At 36.8% G+C, this 24,371-nt stretch overlaps 1 non-coding gene across 1 annotated transcript; it reads left to right on the forward strand.

Moving 5' to 3' along the window:
* The first annotated feature begins 23,087 nt into the window (after window positions 1–23,087).
* LOC117079749 lies at window positions 23,088–23,191 on the forward strand. Its single transcript, XR_004435591.1, has one exon. It is a non-coding gene; the product is annotated as a U6 spliceosomal RNA (small nuclear RNA).
* The last annotated feature ends 1,180 nt before the right edge of the window (window positions 23,192–24,371 follow it).

The following is a 24,371-nucleotide window of genomic DNA, read 5'->3' on the forward strand; positions in this document are numbered from 1 at the left end:
TAAAGGGCAGGTCCCCTGCACATGCTCTCTTTCCTGACACCATGTAAGTCGTTTCTTTGCTCCTTCACCTTCTTCCACCAATTGTAAGGCCTCCTCAGCCATGTGGAGCTGTGAGTCCATTAAACCCCCTTTTGTTAATAAATTGCCCAGTCTCAGTGATGTCTTTTTTAGCAGCATGAGAACAGACTAATACAGTTTGTCACTGATTTTTATGAGTGTCAAATTCTTTTGATGGCACAAGACAAGAGATAGGTTTAACATTCTTCCCTGAATTCTCATTCTGTTTTATGGACTTTTTACACTCACACACTGTGGAACTGGCCCTTAAGTAAAAGAAAATGATCTGACTCCTCTCTTGTTTAACACAGTACTTATCCCAAAACCTTGCAGTAGTCCTGCAAGGCATATTTGTGTTGACATCAACCAAATTAATATGGACTAAATTTAGAGAACCAGATAGAGTTCTAGTCAATGACTCATGAATTCCCTTTTTAAGAAATGCCTCATAAAGAATAATCAGTCACACTGAGTGATCTTGATTGCCTATGAGCCTGGAAAAAACTGTCTTGGGTTGGCCCCACAAAGTATGTGACAACACTTGTTTGTTTAGGACTTAATTCAAGTGATTCAGAATATTGTCCTACTGATCTTTTCTTATTATAAACATTTAAAAATATACACTGAAAATTAGGACTTTGAGACCCTATGTGTGCATATCCATTTCAGAATATTTGCATAAAGAAAATCAACCTGCATAGTATTGTTATAGCACGATCAGATTCTTGCTTAGTGCACGGTAACCAATCAATGCACCAAAACAGCAGGAATTGCAGCAGATAAAGAGTTTAATAATCAAATAGCAGCCAAAGAAAAAGATGAGAGGGAACCTCAAATCTACCTCTCCTAGAAGTTTTGGACTGGGGTTTTTAAGGGAATTTTGGTGGACAGAGAGCTGAGGAGCTAGGGTTGCTGATTGTTTGCAAAGTGAGAGGTTGAGTCATGGGATAGGGAGATGAAGAAACCACATTCTGGTACTGAGTGGCTTCCTCAGAGCGGGTCTTCAGACTGGCTGGCATCAACGGACTTGTTGGAATGCAGGATCTGCAAAACATCTCAAATCAAAAACTTGAGGTTATGAATGATAAGGATGTTATCTACAGAAGTCAGGATCTTGTGATGGGGGTAGGTGACTTCCAAGCGGTAGCTTTAAGGAAGTGGCTCTAGGGCAAGCTGGTTCATGCTTTGCTCTGATTCTACTCCAGGCTTCTGTTTTTGTTAAGAATCTAGCAATTAAGTTGTATTAATTTTATTAGGACAGTTTCAGTGTCAAATTACAGGGGTTCAAGGCATAGTTCTAACATTTCCTACAGTGTGATGTCACTTGAGATTTTGGGTTTTTTTTTTTTTTTTGGAATTCTAATTACCTCTTGTGGTACATATAGATAATATAAACCAATTCAAAGGGCTATTTTTGTAAGGGTAAAGTAAAAATGGACAATATGTAAAAATATCAAGTGGAATGCTCTGTGCATTGTCTTTCATGAATAATTGTGAGTCTAATTAATTAAGAAATAAGATGAATCTGGACACATATTTGAAAACACCGCCAGGAGATAGGGAAACCAGACATAATATCAGCTAGCATTTGAAGTTTGATTCGGCAATCCTCTCTCATTCAATGATTTTGACCCGTCTTCTTTGGCCAAAATTATATCATTGGTCAGTGTTTATCATTATGAACCTGAAGACTAGAAGGCTTCCATTTAAGCCAGGGTTAATTAATGACTATGTATTCAGACTTGAGCAAGCCATTCAGTCACTCGCAATCTCAGTGGACTTATTTATAAAATGGTAATAATTGTACCTATTTGTCTTATCTCACAGGGTTATTTTGAAAAATAAATAGGATAATGTATGTGAAAGCCCTTTGCAAATGACCACATATGCTGCTAGAAAATTGTCATTGTGTGACTATTTATTGAGCCCTAGAGCAACCATCTGGGTGACTGGCTTTATTCACACCCACGCTTTCTGAGACAGCTACCTTTGTTCCATTGAGAAAGGATTCACAGCGTTTGACCAGATCTATTACACTCCTAAGGGTCATACTGACACATCTCTTAACCTGAGGTTACGCTGGAAACTGACATGAATGGAAAGACTGGTTACTGAATGAGATGCCCATGGCAGCTCCAAGTCTTCTCACCATCAAGAAGGCTGTCAGCTCCAAATGACAGCTGATGGTGCTGCAGCTGTCCCTGAGCAGAGAGACTTTTGTTCTTATTATGCAGCTGTCAAGGTGGTGGCAGGCAGCATCATCTAACGACACAAACCAGTGTCAGAACTTCCCAAACAGATTTGTAAGTTTCTCAACCACCATTTCATCTCATTACAAATGCCATAGGCCTCAGTGAGTCCTCTTTCAATGTGTCACACTCTTAAAGTCGTTTTGTGATGATCTTCTCTGCCACGGCTTCTGAAGGAAGCCTTGTAGTCTGTCGGAACAGGAATGAGTCCCTGTCTTATTCCAAGAACAAATTAATCAAATATGACTGGAAGGAAAGTCCTGTGCTTTGTTTGCTGGTGACATAAGACATAGTACACCCAGACAGTTCTACAAACTAAAATAATAAAAAAATGGCAACAATTAATATCAAAGAGAGGTTTGTAAAATATGATAGAATTTCAGTGGTAGAAAGGAATTTATTTATAAAATTATTTATTAAATAATTTGATTTTTGACAAATGTTTGTTGGTGACTATCAAGGCCGACATGCAGCTCTCTGTCTGTCTTGGTGCATAATGAACAGGCTGGAAATGATGCCGGCTCCCTTGATACTAGTGTCCCCCATGAGAAGGCACACATACATTTAAAAAATACATGTTTAAATATAAATAATGAGTAAATCACTTTTTGAGGGTGTCGTGGTCCTCTCAAACCAAGTTTATAATAAAATGCATAAGAAATGTCTCTATGTAGAGTAAATTAAACATCTAATTTTGGCTAAATAGAGATTTATATTCTAATTCTAGAAGCAGAATCCAGAGCTGTGATTCTTTTAAGTTTCTTGCTCTCATAACCATGAAATCAATAGTTTTGTTTTGCTATAAGAGCATAAGAAGCAGCACACGGTATTCAAGAGTTCCAGAGTTTTTTCGGTTATTGTGAATTCCAAAAAATGACCAAAAATAATCAAAGATTCTAAGGTATTATTAGACCTCTAGAAAGAGAGATGCAAGGATGAGCACAGCTGGGATTTAGAGTGACTGGTATGTGTGTAGGGGGAAAGGGTAGCAGGGATTGGCAGTCATGGCATCAGGCCCTTACACATCCTCGCAGACTTGGCTTCAGGATCTGGCCAAATACATCTACCTCTTAACATGCCCAGCCTCCCCTTCACTCTTCAAATGGCTGAAGTGTTTTCTGGATTCACAGGTGGAATCAAGATACAAACTGTGGTGGGACAGTCAATTTGGGCAACTCCTGTTGTAGTCTTCCTTCTGGAAAACAGGGCAGCAATTTAAGGCCAGATGATGCTTGGAAATATCCAGGAATAGAAAGCTGCATGTAGCAACTCAAGTGGAATCACCAGGACTCAATTTCTTTCTCTTGTCATCTCTTGGTTTGATTTCTTCTGGTATGACTTTATGTTGAAGAAGATGCTTGGAATATACTTCAAAGATAAATCAGGTTAACAAATAAAATAAAGGAGGATAAAGAGAGAGAGAGAGGAGCAGGGGAGACAGAGAGAGAGAGAGAGAGAGAGAGAGAGAGAGAGAGAGAGAGAGTCAGAATACTAGGTAACCTGGATACAAGAAACAGAATTAATACCATTAATGCCACTGAAAAGATGTTATACGGCCGGAATAAAATCATGCATACCAAACTTGGTGGTACTGTTCGTGTCAGCTTATCATAGACATTTAGTTAATATTGGTAGCTGAATCTAAATTTAATGAATGCTTGTTCGGCTATCAAAATACCTTTCTTCCTCATCCAGTATCACTTACATTGCAAATATAATAAGAAAAACTATATAAGAAAAAAATAACAAGAGACAAGCACTGTATCTCCAGAGTCAGCTAAGAAAGAAAGCCATGTGAAATACAGCCAAGGTAGCTTCTAGCTCCCTGTTCTACTAACATAAATTAGAATTACTTATAGCTCATTTTTATCAGTATATGTTCTAGATATTTTATGCTGAAAGCTTTTAAGTGGAGTAGAATAACAATTATCAACTTTGTCATCATATATTCCTGATTTTAATCCTCGGTCACTACTTACTTATTGTCTGCACAAATGTTAACAAATTGCTAACTCCTCTGAACAGATAAAATGAGGCCAATATTGTGTACTTCATCAGGTCATTGAGAAGTCCAATTCTGAGAATATTAGTACAGTGACTAGCATGCAGTACTTTCTACGTAAATGGATGTCATATAAGTATAAATGACAAGAAGGTGTGAAGCCTGTCTCTCTACTTTTCTCACTTAATTATCAATGAATTTTCATGCAACTTAAGGATTTTTAATAGTCTATAACTTCTTTAACATTTGCCAATTTGTTAATAATGCTATTTTTAAAAAATCTGGATTCCATGAATTATAATACAATTCAGAAAGTTACAACATAAAGTTGATAAAAATGTTTTCATTGGTGGGGCTTAAATGTTTATTTTAATGAAGAGACACATTAAGGTGAGTTGATTCCTGATTCCTGTCTTTGTGCTTATTGTTATCTACTTATTCTCCAATTCCAATAACATTGGTTCATCAAATATTGGGAGGCTTCTGAGTATAATGGTCATGAGAAATGGTAAATTTCTGAAATTAGCCTTTCCCCATCATTGCTACTTAATTTCTCTGTAATCTGTGGCAATTTGAACATGTAACTCTTATAAGTAAACTTCCCCTGTCCTTCTCCCCACCCCCGCCCCCCCACCCAGCTTAGTTAGTATCTCTGTACTCTTTATTTCCTCCTCTATAAATAACTTCACAGTAACATTGTGGTATTTTCTTTCCATCTTACTAGTAGACAGTAAATTCTTCAAGGGGATTAGTAACATATGGTTTGGCATAGAGGAGGTACTTGGTGAATAATAATTGAATGAATGAGTGTGTCTTACACTAAAAATAGTAATGAGCACAGCAGTTCCTGTAGGTAGAGCAGTATTGTTATAGAGGTAACAATAATAAAAAAGTAACTGAAACAATTAATTAAAATTAATGCTAAACTCTTAAGATTTGCTAGGCACTATTCTAAGGGCTTCATATTCATTCAATTATTTTCTCATTGCAAGAGACTATGAGGTATTTACTACGTTTTCCCACTTGCATAGATAAGAAATCTGAGGCAAAGGAAATTTTATAACCCTCTTGGGATCACATAATGAATGTTGAAATGAGGATCAAAATATAAGTAACATCAGTTTTCTGAGGATCCTAAAATTTGGAAGGGTCTAGTTAGTGTTAGGTGTGTGTATTTAAATTTCGTGGCTTAAATTTTCTCCTAAGGAGAGGCTGGACTCCATCATCTCCAAGATACTGTCCAAGAGTCATTCTTATGATTCTGCCCTTTCTTTCTTATTGGTGAGTCTGTTGTCCTTCTTGGCCATCTCAGCCCAACTCCTGTCTTCTCCTTAAATGGGATCACACTTGCTCTGGGGATCTTTGATCCCAAGGGCTCAGATTCCCATGATAGTGTGTCTGTGCTGCTGTTTAACCTTCTCCCATACATTGTTCATTCTCTCTAGAGGAGAAGTCAACTGTAGTCAGAGGAGTAATTAGCTGGCTGATTATGGCTGATCTATTAATTGGAAAGTGCTGTAGGCCCTGTTAGAGTGATCTGACTAATAAAATTACAGTACCTTTTTTTTTTTTTTTTAATGAGGCGAAGTCTCGCTCTGTCACCCAGGCTGGAGTGCAGTGGCCGGATCTCAGCTCACTGCAAGCTCCGCCTCCCGGGTTTACCCCATTCTCCTGCCTCAGCCTCCCGAGTAGCTGGAACTACAGGCGCCCGCTACCTCGCCTGGCTAGTTGTTGTTTTTTTTTTTTTTTTTTTTTTTTGTATTTTTTTAGTAGAGACGGGGTTTCACTGTGTTAGCCAGGATTGATCTCCATCTCCTAACCTCGTGATCCACCCGTCTCAGCCTCCCAAAGTGCTGGGATTACAGGCTTGAGCCACCGCGCCCGGCCTTACAGTATCTTTAATCAAGGATTCAGTGATGTTTCTAGCTAGTGGAAATGGGATATATTTTACTGGTGAAAATATTCTTCCCCCTTCACCATGATGTTTAGTGAATGCAGCTCCACATTCAAACTGCTACGCCCTAAGCCTGTCATTGCTTGTATGTTCACTTGATTGTGTCTGTCACTAGACTATTAGTGTTATAAGGGCAGGTACTTGGTGGATTTTATCCGTGAGTCTCTAGAATCTGTCTCACTGCCTCACACAGGATGGGAACTCAATAAATGTAGGTAGACTGCTCTAAGCTTCAGTGTTTGTCCTTTGTACAAAGAGGATATTAATAGATGCTTTGTTAGGTTATCAGGCATTATCTCAAAGAATGTATATAATGATAGTGGTTGTTGTCAAGACATAAGAAGAAGATAGTAAAGATTAAGTGCCTTAGATATTCTGATTAAGCTGTGAGAGTAAATTCTTATGGTTGTGAATGACTAACAATAAATTAATGAATAAGTGAATGAATGGATTGTTGAATAAATTACAGAATCATTTAACTCAGAGGTAACCTTTAAGTCCGATTTATTTGATTACTACACATATTAACTATAGCCCAGTATGTCTTCTTTCTTAATGAAACTCACCACTTACTCTCATTTGCAAATTGATGTCACCAGCAAATTACTATTCTGCTTTGAGAGAACATTGTAGCTTTTCCCCCCCTTCATGGTGGTTACTAACATTTCTAGATAAAAAGAAATATCTTGGGGACACTATCATGTGTAGTCGTTTGTTAAGTTGTTTTACATTTCTTTATGAATAGAGAAGAAACTAGTATGCTGGGTACTGTTAATCGGTTGCTTTTACCTTCATTTCAACCTCCTTCTAGTTGAAGAAGCTAAAAGGTTAAAAATGTCATTTCATAAACTACATTGAACCAGGGTTCTGGATATAAAATAATGTTCTATGAACTGAATACACTTGTATGGACCCAGATACCAGATATAAAAGAAAGACCACATTTCAACATCATTTGATTTTTTCTGATGCCAAGAAAACTCACAGACATGAAAAGTTTCCTTCAGCCTCACTCCAGGGTTCATTCTCTTTTTACCCGGCTAAAGGGGGACATTGTGGAGACCCCAGTGACAGGATTGTCTTTTTGACTCCTGAGTAGAAAGTATGGGCATGAGTCTGGTAATTGTGTCTAAAGTAGGGCTCACTGATAGGTGCCTTCTGCATTGACGTGGGGATCATTCCTAGACACTAAGCCTATAAACTACTGCTTTACGCCTGGTGTCCTTCATTAAATCACTTCCTGCTTAAAAAGACCTGGAGTGATTTTTTAAATGTATTTCACGGAACCCTAACCAAAAGGTAAAGTGTAATATTGAACATGAGTCTAAAAAACACCTGCTAGGCTGGGCGTGGTGGTTCATGCCTGTAATTCCAGCACTTAGGGAAGCCAAGGTGGGCAGATCACTTGATGTCAGGAGTTCGAGACCAGCCTGGCCAACATGGTGAAACCCCATCTCTATTAAAAATACAAAAAAAAAAAAAAAAGCTGGATATGATAGCTCATGCCTGTAGTCCCAGCCACTTGGGAAGCTGAGTCATGAGATATGAGAATTGCTTGAACTTGGGAGGTAGAGGTTGCATTGAGTAGAGGTTGCATTGAGTTGAGATCGCGCCACTGCACTCCAGCCTGGTGACAGAGCGAGACCCTGTCTCAAAACAACAACAACCAACAAACCAAACAAAAAAAATGCTGAACCTGGAGGTAGCAGGTCCAACTGCATTTTCACCCCTTCACTAGCATCTCATCAGTCTCCAGAACAGCTCTCTGTATACAAGAGCTGCTCATAGCTTCTTTTAAAACATTCCCAATGTGTAGAATATATGGATGGTACGTACTCTCGTAGACCTAGAACATTTATACCTGGATACAAGCATCTTTTCTATCAAGGCTTATTAGGCCAAGGCATTCACACGCTTGCTGTAGAAGAGTCTTCACTCATTAAAGAGTTCACCCATACAAAGACCATAAGATCCACAAGCAATATCTCTCTATGGGCATCAAAATAATTCAGATGGCTGCACATTTTTTCATCTAGTTGAAAAGCCAGCACTTACTTAAACATACCCTTATTTTTTCATTCTGGTATTTAATAATATAGTCAGAAAAACAATCAATGTTTTCAGTATATTATCATCTTCACTCTTAATTTTTTTTCCTTTGTGATACATTTCTATAAAAGTTGCTCAGGTTAAAATATGACTTGTTAAAAATGAAATCACTTTTGTTACTCTCTGTTCTCTAACTTAACAATGAGTCTGTGGTGAAGAGAGAAATACATTAATCTGTAAATTGCATGATTCTATTGCAAATCTTCTCCACAATCCTCTTCTCCTCTCTCCTTGTTGTAGCCTTGTTTCCTGGCAACAAATCCCAAAGTAGGGGTTGGTGGAAGAAAAAGCACCTTTTTTTCCCCAAAAAAAACAGCTGAATTCAGTGAAGGTAAGATCTCTAGTAACCAGGAGAAAGTCTTGTAAATCTTTAATTCATTATTTCATCATAAATTGTTATAGAAAATTAATGGCTATCTATTTTCCATTATTTCAATATAGTTACTGTTTTTTCTCTAAATTTCTATATGAAGATTGCCTATTTTTTGTCTTTCTTATAAACTCAGATTTTTAAAAATCTTGATTTTTAAACTCTCTGCCTATAGAACTGCTGCTTAGACCAAATTGGTTGGTTAGGTCATGGAAGCAGGACGTGGACCAGGGCCGTGATGGTTGGTATGGACAGTTACTGTTTTGAGACATCAAACGTGAATATATACATAAGTTACAAAATTTGCCCAGTGTTATACAAATACATATTTAAAGAATCATGGATCCTCGGTCCTTGACTCTTCCACCATGACATTCTTTAGAGAAGGCAAATATAAACACACACACACGCACACACACACATGCAACACAAGTTATTTATTTTTAAAAAATCAAGTTTCCCCAAGGCTATCTCCAAATATAGTATTAAGTTTTTAACATCAGTCCAGGAAGCCTGGTGACATAACATGGATTTGGGGCAGAAAGAAAGGGGATTGGGGGGCATACTGGGTGTTTGGTTAAGCTTGTTTAAGAACTTATTTTCAAACTTCTTCTAATATATTTTTTAAGATAATCTTAAAAGCCAACATTAAAATATCAAAGAGGTACCCCTTCTGCAGAACGTGCTAGAGAGAACCACTTTTGTAGCAAACCTTCTCTTAACAAAATATAGTTTATGACTGAATATATGGAATTCATATGTTCACAGACTGTTTTTCCTTTTCCAAAATAACACCAGAAGCAACTATTCTGAAGATCCTTTTAACAGGCAATGAATATGCTTCATGAAGGCACTTTGATCACCAGAGAGTCCTGTCTGAGTTGAATTTCTTGGAACACAAAGGCACAGATTCTGCCCTCAAGTCGGTCAGGATGCATGAAGAAAGCACAGATGACATGGCACTCTGGTGACTGCGACAGACACAAAGTGCCAAGAAACTGAGTGTGGAGACAGCACTCAGAGAGAGGACAAACTCTGTCCAGGTGGGGCAGAACTAGGTTCTCAGGAGCATTGACATCTGAGTTTGTACTTTGTGTGAAGAAGGAGAGAAGTTAGTTGTCTGATTGGAGGGTGTGGAAAAAGGGTTTCCCTGGATAAGGGTGGCATATGTGGAAAGGTGAGCAGTGATGAGCTCTTGCAGATTCTTGGGGACAAGTGAAGAAAAGTCTAGTTCGAATGGGAGCAGAGTAAGTACTGGTGAGGGGCTTTTTAATGTTTTTATTATATGTTGTTTTCTATACATCTTTATTTCCATTTATTTGAGATTTTAGATACTTAAAAAGCCTATTCCTATTTTCAATAGATTTTCTAATCTTTCTGGTAATGTAGCTTTGGTATTTGATAGCTCAAACATAATCAGAAATTTATTTGGTTCTGAGCACTGTTGATTTTAAACTTCAATTGCATTTTTATTTAATTATATTTGATGGCTATGCCTTCCTTTTTACATTACTGCATTGCTATCCAAGCCAATATTCACCCCTTTCCTGAATACTTTGAAATCCAAGTGCAACCTCTAACAGAAATAAAAACGTTTGGACAAAGCAATTTCAATGCATCACTCCAGGAAGGAGGATGGAGGGGAGGCAGAGAAAAATCTGGAAGAGAGACTTGAAATACTACTTTCTCAGACCTAGGAATTTCAGGGTTTGAAAGCAGAAGCCAGCAAGCATTTAAAGACTGCCTTTGTTAAAAAGAGAAGCTCTAGAGGAAATGATTCCATTCTGGGTATCTTATAATCTCATTTTAAGCGAGTGACAGTTGCAAGTTCTCTTTGGCACTAATTGCCTTTCTCTGATCAAGCTCTCCCATCTCTAACCCTGACAGTCTGTCTCCGGTCAAGTTAATATCTATATCTGTATTCTACAGCTCTGACAAAAAGCTTGTCTGTGCTCAGTGGTTAAGTTTTCCTCTGAGAGGAGTGACTATCTCACCACAGCATCTGCATTTGGAATCATTATTTCTTCAGAAAGGTGAATCTCTGATTGCTGGATATTGGATTGCATGCATGGGAGATTCCGTGCCTTCCCTTTTGGTAGATTTAATAATATTTTGTGCAAGAAGAGAAGTAAATAAGAAACTGTTATGAAAATGATGAGAAGCAACGTATGGTATGAGCTGGCATCAAATGTGAATTTGTAAGCAATCTGATAAATACAAGTTTTCACTTCTGCCCCTAATCAGTCAGAAAGTCATAGGTTTGAATCTCAACTTGATTTTTAATTAGGCAAATTAGCCTTCTGGTTTTTATGCCCTGTTCTTCTTTCCCTCTTCCCATTTTTAATTTTAGATGATGTGACTGTTTTGCCTACTGGGCTGTGAGTATTTTGAGAAGATGGATAGTGCCCTAACGATTTTGTATCCTGTCACCCAGCTCAATGCTTATCCAAGTGTATCCATGTGATATATGTTTCATAAATGAGCAAATCTATTCTATCATGTTCCTCCCATTCACTTTCTAATACATGAGAAAGATTGATCCAATTCCTCAATTTTATTGAGTGCTGTCTTCTCCCCCCATCTCCACTCCACCAGTCTCAGGAAATACTGCTTTGTGCATGCATTCACAGATCTTCTACATTACACCCAATGTTGCTAATCAGCTGTATGGGTAGGTAAATATGGCATCCTTACTTGAATTAGTAAAACAATTTGTGGGTAGGGAAGTTTGTTTGTTCTTTTGAATTTGAAACAATAGCACAATTTGTAGTTAGTCCTTAATACAGGTATGGGGTGTCAATTATTACCAATGGGATTAATTTTCAACACTTTGGCGTTTGGTCCCCACAATGACATAACTTTCATTAGTATGGAAAGTAGATAATTTGCGTACACTTCATGGTGTTTATTGTCAACTTTAATTTTTATTTCCAGCATGGTTCTCAATACTTCATCTTAATTGCTGCTGATGAAGCAAATGACAGAGAGGCTAACTTGACTTTGTGTCACCAGCAGGCTCTCTCAAAATTTTAAAACCCACTCACAGGGTTAGAGAGATCATTGAGGCAGGAAATTAACAAAGATATTTAGGACGTAAATTCAACACGCGACTAAATGGACCTAACAGAAATCTACAGAATATTCCACCCATTAACAACAAATATATATATTATTCTCATCAGCACATGACACATACTCTAAGATCAACCACTTGCTTGGCCATAAGGAAATTCTCAAGAAACTTCAAAAAATGAAATTATACCAGTCACACTCTTGGACCCCAGTGCAATAAACTAGAAATGAATACCAAGAAGATCTCTCAAAACCATACAATTACATGAATGTTAAACAACCTGCTCCTGAATGACTTTTGAGTACAGAATGAAATAAAGGCAGATGTCAAAAAAATCTTTGAAACTAATGAGAACAAAGATAAAATTTACCAGAACCTCTGGAACACAGCTAAAAGAATGTTAAAAGGGAACTTTATAGTGCTAAACACCTACATTGAGAAGACAGATCTACAATTAAAAATCTAACATCACACCTAGAGGAACTAGGACAACAAGAGCAAACCAACACCAAAGCTATCCGAAGAAAGGAAATAAGCAAAATCAGACCTGAACTGAATGAAATTGACAAGCAAAAAAATACATGCAAAAGATCTATAAAACCAAAAGTTGGTAAAAAAATAAATAAGATTGCTAGCTAAATTAAAGAGTAAGTAAAAAGAGAGACTATCCAAATAATCACAAACAGAGATGACAAAGGTGACATTATGATCAATCCCACAGAAATACAAAATATTAATAATAACTTCAGAGACTATAATAAACACCTCCATGCATACAAACTAGAAAACATGAAAGAAATGGATACATTCCTGGAAACATATAGCCACTCAAGATTAAAGCAGGAAAAAATTGAAAGCCTGAAAAAAACAAATGAGTTTGAAAAGTGAATCAATAATGAAAAAAAAAAAACTTACCAACCAGAAAAAGCCTTGTATCACAGCTGAATTTCAGCAGATGAATAAAGAAGAGCAGATTCCAATCCTACCAAAATTATACAAAAAAAAAAAATGTAGGAAGAGGGACTCCTCCCTAACTCATTATATGAGGCCAGCATAATTCTGATACCAAAACCTATGAGAGACAAAAATGAAAAAAAAAGAAAAGAAAATTTCAGGTAAATATCCCTGGTGAACATAGACACAAAAATTCTCAAAAAAAATTAGCAAATTCAATCCAGCAGCACGTCGAAAGGCCAATCCACCACTATCAGGTAGGCTTTATTCCTGCAATGCAAGGTTGGTCCAACATATGCAGATCAATAAATGTGATTCATCACATAAACAAAGCTAAAAGACAAAAACCACATGATTATTTCATTAGATGCAGAAATGACTTTTGATAAAATTCAATATTCTTTAATGTAAAAGACCTTAAAAAACTAAGAATCAAAGGAACATACCTCAAAATTAAAAGAGTCGTGTATGAAAAACCCACTGCCAACATTAGGTGGTTTAACTTAGAAGAGTCATCTATGAAAAACCCACTGCAATTCCAGTGAAAACAAAACAGATAAGTGGGACCTAATAAAAATAGGGAGCTTCTGCACAGCAAAAGAGACTTTCAACAGGATAAACAGACAACCTATGGAATGGGAGAAAATATTTGCAAAGTATGCATCTGACAAAAGTCTAATATTCAGAATCTATAAGGAACTTAAACAAATCAACAAGCAAAAAAGTAAACAACCCCAAGGACAAAGGACATGAACAGATACTTCAGAAGTACGTAAGAAACTACAAAGGACAATGAACATGAACATGTATTTAAAAAGACATACATGAGTCTAATAAGCATATGAAAAAGTGTTCAAAATCACTAATCATTAGACAAATCTAAATCCAAACCACAATGAGATACCATCTCAAAACAGTCAAAATAGGTGTAATTAAAACGTCAAAAATAACAATTGTTCGCAAGGTTGAGGAGAAAAAGGAATGTTTATAAACTGCTGATGGGAATGTAAATTAGTTCAGCCAATGTAGAAAGCAGTTTGGAGATTTTTCAGAGAATTTAGAACAGAACTAGTATTTGATCTTGCAATCCCACTACTCAGTATATACTCAAAGGAATGTAAATCATTCCATTGAAAAGATGTATGTACTCTCATGTCCATTGCAATACTATTCACAATAGAAAAGACATGGAATCAAATTAGATGTCCATTAGTGGTAGACTGGATTAAAAAAATACCTTACATATACACTATGGAATACTATGCAGCCACAAAAAAGAACCATCATGCCATTTGTGCAGTGTGGATGGAGCTCAAGACCTATGTGAATTAATGAACAGGAAACCAACTCTACCACATATTCTCACTTGCAAGCAGGAATAAAATATTGAGTACACATGCACACAAAAATAGAAAGGGAAACCCAGGGCCTACTTGAGTATGGAGGGTAGCAGGAAGGTGAGGGTCAAAAAACTACTAATCAGGTACTATGCTCAGTACCTGGAAGTATTTGTACACCAAAGCTCAGCAACACACAATTTACTCATGTAACAAACCTGCACATGTATTCCCTGAATCTAAAATAACCAATTGTTTATAACAATAGTTATAATAAAATAAAAGTTGAAAAAGAAAAACATATATTTAATTAGAGGTCATGGAATGAATCCATTATTAGTAAAAATACTACAAACCACTGCTCAGTGAAATCAGAGATGGCACAAACAGAAGAAAATTTCATGCTCACGGATATGAAGAATTGATATCATTAAAATGGCCATGCTACCCAAAGCAATTTATAGATTCAATGCTATTCCCATTAAATTACCAATGTAATTTTTCACAGAATTAGATAAAACTATTTTAAAATTCATATGAAACAAAACAGAGCCCAAATAGCCAAGACAACCATAAGCAAAAAGAGCAAAGCTGGAGGCATCATGTTACCCTACTTCAAACTATACTACAGGATTATAGTAACTAAAACAGCATGGTACTGGCACAAAAACAGACACATAGACCAATGAGACAGAATAGAGAACCCGTAAATAAGACCATACATCTACAACTATTTGATCTTCAACACCTGACAAAAACAAGCAATGGGAAAATGATTCCCTATTCAATAAATGGTGCTGGAATATCTAGATAGCCATATGCAGAAAACTGAAACTGGATCCCTTCCTTTCACCATAAACAAAAATTAACTCAAGATGGATTAAAGACTTACATGTAAAACCCCAAACTGTAAACACTCTGTAAGACAACCTAGACAATACCATTCAGGACATAGTCACAGGCAAAGATTTCATGATGAAAATGCCAAAAGCAATTGCAACAAAAGTAAAAATTGACAAATAGGATCCAATTAAACTAAAGAGCTTCTGCACAGCAAAAGAAGATATCCAAAGAGTAAACTGACATCCTGCAGAAAATTTTTGCAAACTATGCATCTAATAAAGGTCTAATATTGAGCATCTATAAGGAACTTAAATAATTTACAAGAAAAAAGCAAACCACCCCAGTAAAAAGTGGGCAAATGACATGAACAGACACTTCCAAAGAAGACGTGCATGTGACCAAGAAACATATGAACGAAAGTTCAACATCACTGAACATTAGAGAATTGTAAATCAAAATCACAATGAGATACTGTCTCAAACCTGTCAGAATGGCTATTACTAAAACTCAAAAAATAACAGATGCTGTCAAGGTTGTGGAGGAAACGGAATGCTTATACACTCTTGGTGGGAGTGTAAATTAGTCCAACCATTGTGGAAGACAGTGTGGCAATTCCTCAAAGAACTTAAGACAGAAATACCATTAGACTCAGCAATTCCATTAATGGGTATATACCCAAAGAAATAGAATTTGTTCAATTATAAAGACACATGCATGCACATGTTCATTGCAGCACTATTCACAGAGCAAAGACATGGAATTAACCTAAATGCCCATCATTGTCAGATGGGATAAAGAAAATAGGCCGAGCGCGGTGGCTCAAGCCTGTAATCCCAGCACTTTGGGAGGCCGAGACGGGTGGATCACGAGATCAGGAGATCGAGACTATCCTGGCTAACACAGTGAAACCCCGTCTCTACTAAAAAATACAAAAAAACTAGCCGGGCGTGGTGGCGGGCGCCTGTAGTCCCAGCTACTCGGCCGGGAGGCGGAGCTTGCAGTGAGCTGAAGTGAGCTGAGATCTGGCCACTGCACTCCAGCCCGGGCGGCAGAGCAGGACTCCATCTCAAAAAAAAAAAAAAAAAAAAAACAGAAAATATAGTACATATATACCATGGAATGCTATGCATCAATAAAAAATAATGAGACCATGTGTTTTCCTGGGACATGGATGGAGCTGGAGGCCATGGTCTTTAGGAAACTAATGCAGAAACAGAAAATCAAATACCAAATACCGCATGTTCTCACTTATAAGTGGGAGATAAATAATAACACATAGACACATAGAAGGGAACAACACACACTGGGGCCTATGAAGAGGGTGGAAGGTGGGAGAAGAGAGATCAGGAAATATAATTAATTAGTACTAGACTTAATAATTGGGTAATAAAATAATCTGTACAAGAAACCCCCATGACAAGTGTTTACCTATGTGACAACTTGCACATGTACCCTGAACCTAAGATAATGGTAAAAAGAAATACACAATTCTTTCATTTAATTATCAAGAATAGTACCTATCAAATGTTAGAAGACCTGCTACAGCAAAGATTTCAAAATCAATAGAATACAGCTTCGGCTTTAGAGGAAATTACAGGCTAGTCAGGAAGACATATATTTAAAACAATCATTAGTGGCCAACTGTCTGATTCAGGGACTGCACAAACAGGGTTCATGAATTACGCTCAGGGGGTAGGAAATTCAATAAGGCTTCACAGAGAAAGACCTGCTGAGACTTTAGGATCAAGACATGGTTCTTGGGTGCACTAAACTCCCAGAATTCACCACTATACAATTCAATCACATAAAAAAACCACTTGTACCACAAAAGCTATTGAAATTTAAAAATATTAAACATATAAAGTTAATGTAAGACAAAAAAAGATATTCTTCTCAAGCTGAACAATGAGTACAAGACATTACAGAATGAAAAAATACATTTCTGCAATTCTTAAAAAAAAAGCATGCGTGTTCTTGGAAGTCTAAGTAAGTGAAGTGACTAGAGTGTAGGTATATACAGACAAGTGAGTTTAATTGTAGAGTTTCATAGAATAGAGATCACAGAGGAATTTGAATGACATGCAGCAGAGTTTCAATTACATAAGGATCCAGCACAGCTGTACCTATTTCTCTGCTTTCATGTTGGAAAATGAATCCCATATCTTTCTAAGTATAGGTAATAGAAATATGAAAGTTTCTGAATATGGGTTTCTGGTCAATAAAGATTTTCATTCCAGGGTGTTTAATTAGTTTTACAACATCCCCACGCCTGACTTGGCTTGCACATAGCTGATTGTCGGATAACCAGAGCAAGGACATATGCAGCAAGAATCCATTGAACACTTTATTAATCACTGAGGCAACTGAGTCTGGTCTCATGAACATGGGCTTTAGGACCTACTCTGCTGCTAGTTAAAAGTAAAAAGATAAATAATTCACTCCACTTGGAGTTTGTAAAATTAAAAGAAGTAATCAGATTTGTATTGGCGGCATGGTTAAAAAAGTCATTTCCCAATGCATAAGTGGGAGAATTGTCACAACCAACCTGATAGGAGGCTTTGCTTGGAAGAAGTTACGGCAAGATGGAAGCAGGCACTCACAAGGCAACCATCAGCAGGACCTGAGATGGAGCTGCCACCTTTGATGGAGCTTGAGGGCCCTCCTTTGCCAAAATCCCCTCTACTTCCTGTGAAACACTCATGCTCAGGACAAGTGCCAACCATCATTTATCATTGCCACTGCCTTGTTGATTTGCTTCATTTAGAGTTATAAGAAAAGTGAAATACTTGCTGAACTTAACCTTCCATTAAGTGTTGGGGGTGAAAAAGGGTAGTTCGGGCTATGCTGTATATTTCAAGAAAATATAACTGTAGCATATATATGTATTTTTAACTGAGAAACATTTCTCTGATTTCAACATGCAAATAAAGTGCTCATGGGCCCATGGAATTAACATGAGATAAAATTGTGAGCCCACCTTGATTTATTCCTTTCCATACTAACTCAGTATAGGAAATTACTGCAATAGAAACTCTCTGGACATCAGCCTCCTCTTTGTGCCCCAGGTTCGAGGTAACTTACCTATCTCCTGTCTGGCCTCTGGAGCACTATAAACATTGCCGTCTCACAAAAAGAGGTCTCATCCTGTGTTCTGAGCAGAAAGGGTCAAGTAGCTACCAGACCTGGCCTCCAGCAAGTTGCTTAAATTTTGTCTTTGGTGTTTTTGTCTTTAAAATACAAAGAAAGTTCTACTTGTTCCATTCTATGAGATGACTTTTAAATATCTAGAATGACAATACACAAACAGTAGAGTCCATCTTTTCCCTTATTACATTATTTATACTATATATATATATATAGCTAAAGCAATATACTTTAGTTCACTTGAGGGTCTTAATAATAAACTATTTGCTACTATATATGGGTGGCATTTTATTAGTAAGCTCAGAACTGCTAACTAGTCTAAATAGATTTTTTTGTTTGTTTGTTTAATTCACCAAAAACAAACACATGATTCTTTAATCCCTACCCAAACACAGTTTTACAGATAAGGAAACTGAGACCCAGGAATCATAATTAATTTGTAATTCCATATTCATTCTATTGCCAATCCTGTGCTTTTATTTTGTCAAATGGGTTCCTGACAAACAACTACTAAACAGTGTGTCAGGATTTGAACGAAATATGAATTCTAACCCCATGGTGTTAGCCATAAGGCTAGACTCCAATTTTACAATTCTTTGTTCCTAGATTGGCTGTTGAATACCAGGATCTAATATGTGAGTAAAGAATGCTTTAATGAGTGTATAGATAAAATATATCCATAAAACATATAAAATATATACATACTATTTACAAACATATGTACAAACACATATTCATGAACACTCTATGATTTTCTTTGGCAAATATTCTAGAATTTAGCACAGCTAAAAAGCATTTCAGATATATCACGTATTGTGTTGGCAGTACCATCTTAATAGCTCTCCTTTGTTTATGTAATTTTGAACACAAAGAAATATTTTCAACTCACTTCAGGCCTATAGCAAAAATAATCCCACATTAATAAACTGCCACAGCCATCATTTACTTTGACAACATAAAAATCATACACATCATGAGATAATTTATATATATCATCTCTATTAATAGTCAGTTTTCCTCTGTGATTACCTCATGAAGCATGCCTGTTCATCTTTATTTTATAGAAAGGAAACTGAGGTTCAGGAAAGTTGGCTCATTTATCTAAGGTGTCACAGCTAATAACTTTCAGAACTATATCTTCAACCCAGGTATCTGACTCCGAAAATATTCTGCCTCCAACTTCAGTGCACACATTCCCTGCATCGATGTTGATCCATCTCTTTGGGATGGCACATGTCCATCATATGACACAGATTTGTTGTTTGAAATGTCCAAGTGTGATTCGGAGACCAGTCTATAAATAAACAGTCTCGGTCAAACTGTCCCAAAGCAAGATATGACTATAGAAATAGAGATTTTCCATTGTGGCTTCAAAATTGTTTTCTGTACGCTATCTACTCTCTCTGCCCACTTTCCAGCTCACATGCTCTCAGAATATCAGACTAGATAAAGGTTGTAATAATAAATCCTGATATTTCTGTCTCATCTTGGCTAAAGCAATGAAGCAAGCTGACATTAAATTTTCCTTCTTTCTGCCTTCTTTCTCCACTTGGCCCTTCACCTGAAAATTCCCAGCTCAATTTAACTGAAGGTTGTACTGAGAGACCAAAGGCTAAGACATTTGTAGCTTAATGCGTGACATAAATGATGGCAGAACTTTGATGAATTGGACAAATGAAACACTCCATTATTTGAAGGAATACCTGTCTAAACTGTCAAGGCCAAGGTGGGGGTGGTAGCTCTAGCTTATACACTGCTTGCTAAAATCTTCAGCACCTGTGTGTAGTGATGAACACTGAGAGCGCCCTGAGATTAACCAAAGGAAGTGCTTCCGAACCATAAGAGTCAAGTGGCACCTGGCCACACAGCTGTGCAGTCTTACTTACAATGTCCTTCAATCAATGCTTTCCTGAAACTCAGCTTCCCCCTGTGCTAAGTTAAGACTAAAATATCTATCTCTGAGCATCACTGGGATAAGGTTTTCTAGCTGTTTTGAAATGGTCAGTTTAATAAATGGAACATAGGTGATCGTTAAATGGTAGAGAACATTATTGCTGTGTTAAGTAATACATATATGCAATGTAAAATAGTATATAATTTTACAAAGTGTCAGTTCAGGTTGAATTAGGGAAGACGAGGTAACAGAGAAGTCTGATGTGGTGGGGAGCAGTATACCAATAAAATCAGTCAACAAAGAAAGAACACAAAGAAGAATTGTATAGTGGTTGAGAACTAGGATTCTTGTCAGTCAGATCCTCTTTCTGCCATGTAACATTTGAATGACCATGGTCAAGTTAGTTAACCTTTAAGGGTCAGTTTCCCTATCTTTGAACTAGGCACAATCCTGATTTTATCTAATAGACTTTCTGCAACTATATATATATATATATATATATATACACACACACACATATGTATAAATTAATACAGATTTTAATATATTAAATAATACATGTTTATATAGTCTTTAAATATATGTGCATATATTTAATATACAATATGTATTAAGCATATATTTAAATCCATGTATATTAAAACATTTATGTAAATCACTTACGTATCTGACACACATTGAACCCTCAGCCAACATTACTTATTTCCCATTATTATTCATTAAAGACTACATAATAACTGACACATGATCAAAATATTTAACCTAATTCTGTCCACTGGCTAAACCTCTAAATTCATTTGTGTTTTTCTCTAACCCAGGATAATTTACTTCATACGTCGTGGCTAACTTCCCCTACAGTGAGGAAACTAGGAGAACCTGGTAGAAAACGACAAGGCTTCTTATAACTTATCCTTGACAATCTCAGAACATCACGTTTCTTAAATTCTATTGGCCTAGCAAGACACTGAGGCCAACCTGAGTTCAAGAGAGCAGAAACTGTATACTACCTCTCCATGGGAGTGGTAGCAAAGAGTTTATAGCTATCTTTAACATATTGCAAGGAGCAAACCCACAATGAAAAGCTGCATTACCCTACTTGGGCTGCCATAAGAAAATGCCATAGGCTGGGTGGCTAAAACAACAGGAATTTATGTTCTTACAGTTCTGGAGGCTGGAAGTAGAGAGATCAGGGTGTCAGCAGGGTCCTGTTCTGGTGAAGGCACTCTTTCTGGCCTACAGGCTTCTGACTGTGTCCTCACATGGCCTTCCTTTGCGAAAGCTCATTCTTTCTTCTTATAAGGCTACCAATCCTATCAGATTAGGACCACATCCTTATGATCTCATTTAACCATCTTAAAAGCCCTTTCTCCAAAGATGGTCACATCAGGCGTTTGGGCTTCAACATCTGAATTTTCAGTGGGCACAATGCAGTCAACAGCAACATCAGAGAAATGAACAAGACACACGTAACATTTCTTGAGCAATTGTATCCAGTCATGCCTGAAGCTACGTCTACCACCAGAATTCCTTAATAATGAGAACCAGTAAATTATATTTTGTTTTATGTAAGCCAATTTTGATGAGATCTTCTGTTATTTGTAACAGAAAGTGTCCTGGTTGATACAACAGGCAACTTTTTAGTGCCACCTTACAGGTCACCAAGGGCAAGAATGGGATTTGTTAGAAGAAATTAGAGTCCTCAAACAGAAGCACACACAGGAAATAGTGACATCAATGATTAAGCAGGATCAAGGACATAAAGCTACAATGACTTAATTCCAAAAGGTAATCTGTTTCTAGCTTGAAGCTACTTTTAAAACAAAGGATATGAACTTTTTAATTTACTGTAGAAAATCTTAAAGGCACATACCTGAGAATCAAAAGCAAAAAACCACCACAATTGAATCACAGCGAGTTCTAGAATGTAACACAGATGCCACTTAGAGACTCTTGAGTTTGATTAGAAATGAATTTATTCACAAGACTGGTTATATTCACTTTCTTCTCTTTATGGAAGAGAAAACCAATGGCCAGATACTCAAAGCAATGTTTGCATCCTGGAGTACAAAAACACGAGCTTTTACAGTAAAGATCTTAACTCATATTTAACTTAAACGTAATATTTTCTGCTTTTCGCAAAGCAACAACTCTCCATTTATTATAACCCTGTCCCCACTCTGATTATTCACTTTGAAGGAAGGACAATCAGGGTGAGTCAGTAGCCCTGAAGGCAAACAAGAGGGTTTTCAAGCACAGGTAGGGAAATAAGGGAGTATCTCCAAACAACAAAGGTGACCTGAGGTTTACTAAGGTAAGATGCCGAGAATAGATGCCTATTAATCCCTGTCGCATGGGTCACAGGCACCTCTGTCAACCAAACGTGTGGCTGTGTACCTAACGGTGTGTGTTCAGCCAGGATATTAAAGCAGAGAGAGCAATACATCTCCCTGCCGCCCTTCCTGCCCCTGCTGAATGCATTAGGTCAGCATCCTACTCTGACTATAGAGAAGAAAATGACATGTGCATAGAACAACATGGAAAGGAAATAAACATCCTTGAGCAGAGACAGATGAGAAAGATTATTTTATATGTTATGTTAAAGAAGGGAGAGAAAATTCAGCAGGTTTATGCTCTTGGGACCTTAATAAACTGACTAAAAATAGAATAATTATCCTAATAATTCTCATATGATAGTTTTCTCTTTGAAGGATACTCCTTAGCCACTTCTTTCATAAAAACAAATCACTTCTTTTTATATAAGCACTAATCGTGTTATATATTTGTTAACCTATGTTTCCCCCCTTCATTTCCTCTCTCTCTCTCTCTCTATATATATATATATATATTTCTCACATAAAACACATGTAAACTAAGTATGGATGAAATTAAGAAATAAACGCATGATTACATATTGTTATAAGTGACTTCATCCTCCTTTATTTCTGCCTGGTATTGTTTCTCTCTGTTAAAGCCCTGATTCAAAATTTGCCAAAAACTCTGCAGTTTAAATGTCATGGGCTATGAACAAAAAGAATGAATGAGATAAAAATGTTTGGAAAGGTGGGGGAAAAGTCTGTACATTTTAATAAAAATTCAAATTTGTGCTCGCTTTGGCAGAACATTTACTAAAATTGGAACGACACTGAGATTAGCATGGCCCCTGCACAAGAATGACACGCAAATTTGTGAAGTGTTACATATTTTTCCAATTTGTAATAAAGATACTTTTTTAAATAAAAAAAAAAAACCCTCGAATTTGTTAGAATGTTTGGGGAATTGGAACTCTGGAGAATTGGATTTTCTGTCTATGAACTCCCTTATTTCAGTTCTCATCAGAATGATTGCAAATACCTAAGTCCCTAGTCTTCCTTCATCAACTAACACGATTGCGCATCTTTGCTTAATGAGTCTGAGTTCTTTGAGATCTTGGCTCATCAGTGTTCACTATGTGGAATTTGATGTTGATATAAATGTTTTAGGAGGCAGAGTTTGTTTACTTCTGAGTTTAGAATGCAAATACCAATGAACTTTTATGGTTTGGGTAGAATCTCAATATACTTATATATGAAGTATCAGAAAATATTAGAGAAATTCGATAATAATATAATGTCTGTGATTATCTACTGCTTACTGTGTATCAGGCATTGTGGGAAGTTCTTCATGTGCATTACCTCATTTATCTCCGAAAACCACACTAGGAGATTGATGCTGGGAATCTCTTTTACAGAAGACGAACTGCTGGGCTAGAGCAGAGCTTCTCAAACATTAGTATTCTTTCAAACCACCTGGCGGATCTAATTAAAATGCCAATTCTGAATCAAACACCTTGTTTCAGACCTGAGATTCTGCATTTCCAACAGTTTCCTAGGCAATGTCAATGATAAACACTATGAGAAAGATGATTTTATATGGTATGTTAAAGAAGGGAATGAAAATTCACAGGTTTATGCTCTTGGGACCTTAATAAACTAAGAGAAATTGGGACTTTGAAACTTTCCAGCCCCCTAGCTAGTTGAAAAACTAGACTAGCACTTGTGAATTCAGATGACTACCCTTGACCACCATCAGGTTTAGCAAACACACACGAGGCTGCTGGGATTCCTTCCCGGTCTATGGCAGACACAAACATTGTACTCCAGCATTCTCTCTTTCCCAGCCAGAAAAATGAACTCACATTTCTTCTCAATAAAAAAAAAAAAAAAATTCCAAAATATTCACTGGTAATAAACCAATCAGGATAGGACTGTGACATGAAGCTTCTTTTCATGATGCTACAGTTTCTACTTTGGCCAAAAGGCTTACATGTCAGTCTTCCCTGAAAAAAAGTAAATCTTTTGTTTCTAAAAGTATTATTTAAAATGAGTTCCCTGAGAAGCATAGATTCT

The sequence above is a fragment of the Trachypithecus francoisi genome, unplaced genomic scaffold (assembly GCF_009764315.1).
Source record: "Trachypithecus francoisi isolate TF-2019V2 unplaced genomic scaffold, Tfra_2.0 Lachesis_group7, whole genome shotgun sequence".
Classification (NCBI taxonomy): domain Eukaryota; kingdom Metazoa; phylum Chordata; class Mammalia; order Primates; family Cercopithecidae; genus Trachypithecus; species Trachypithecus francoisi.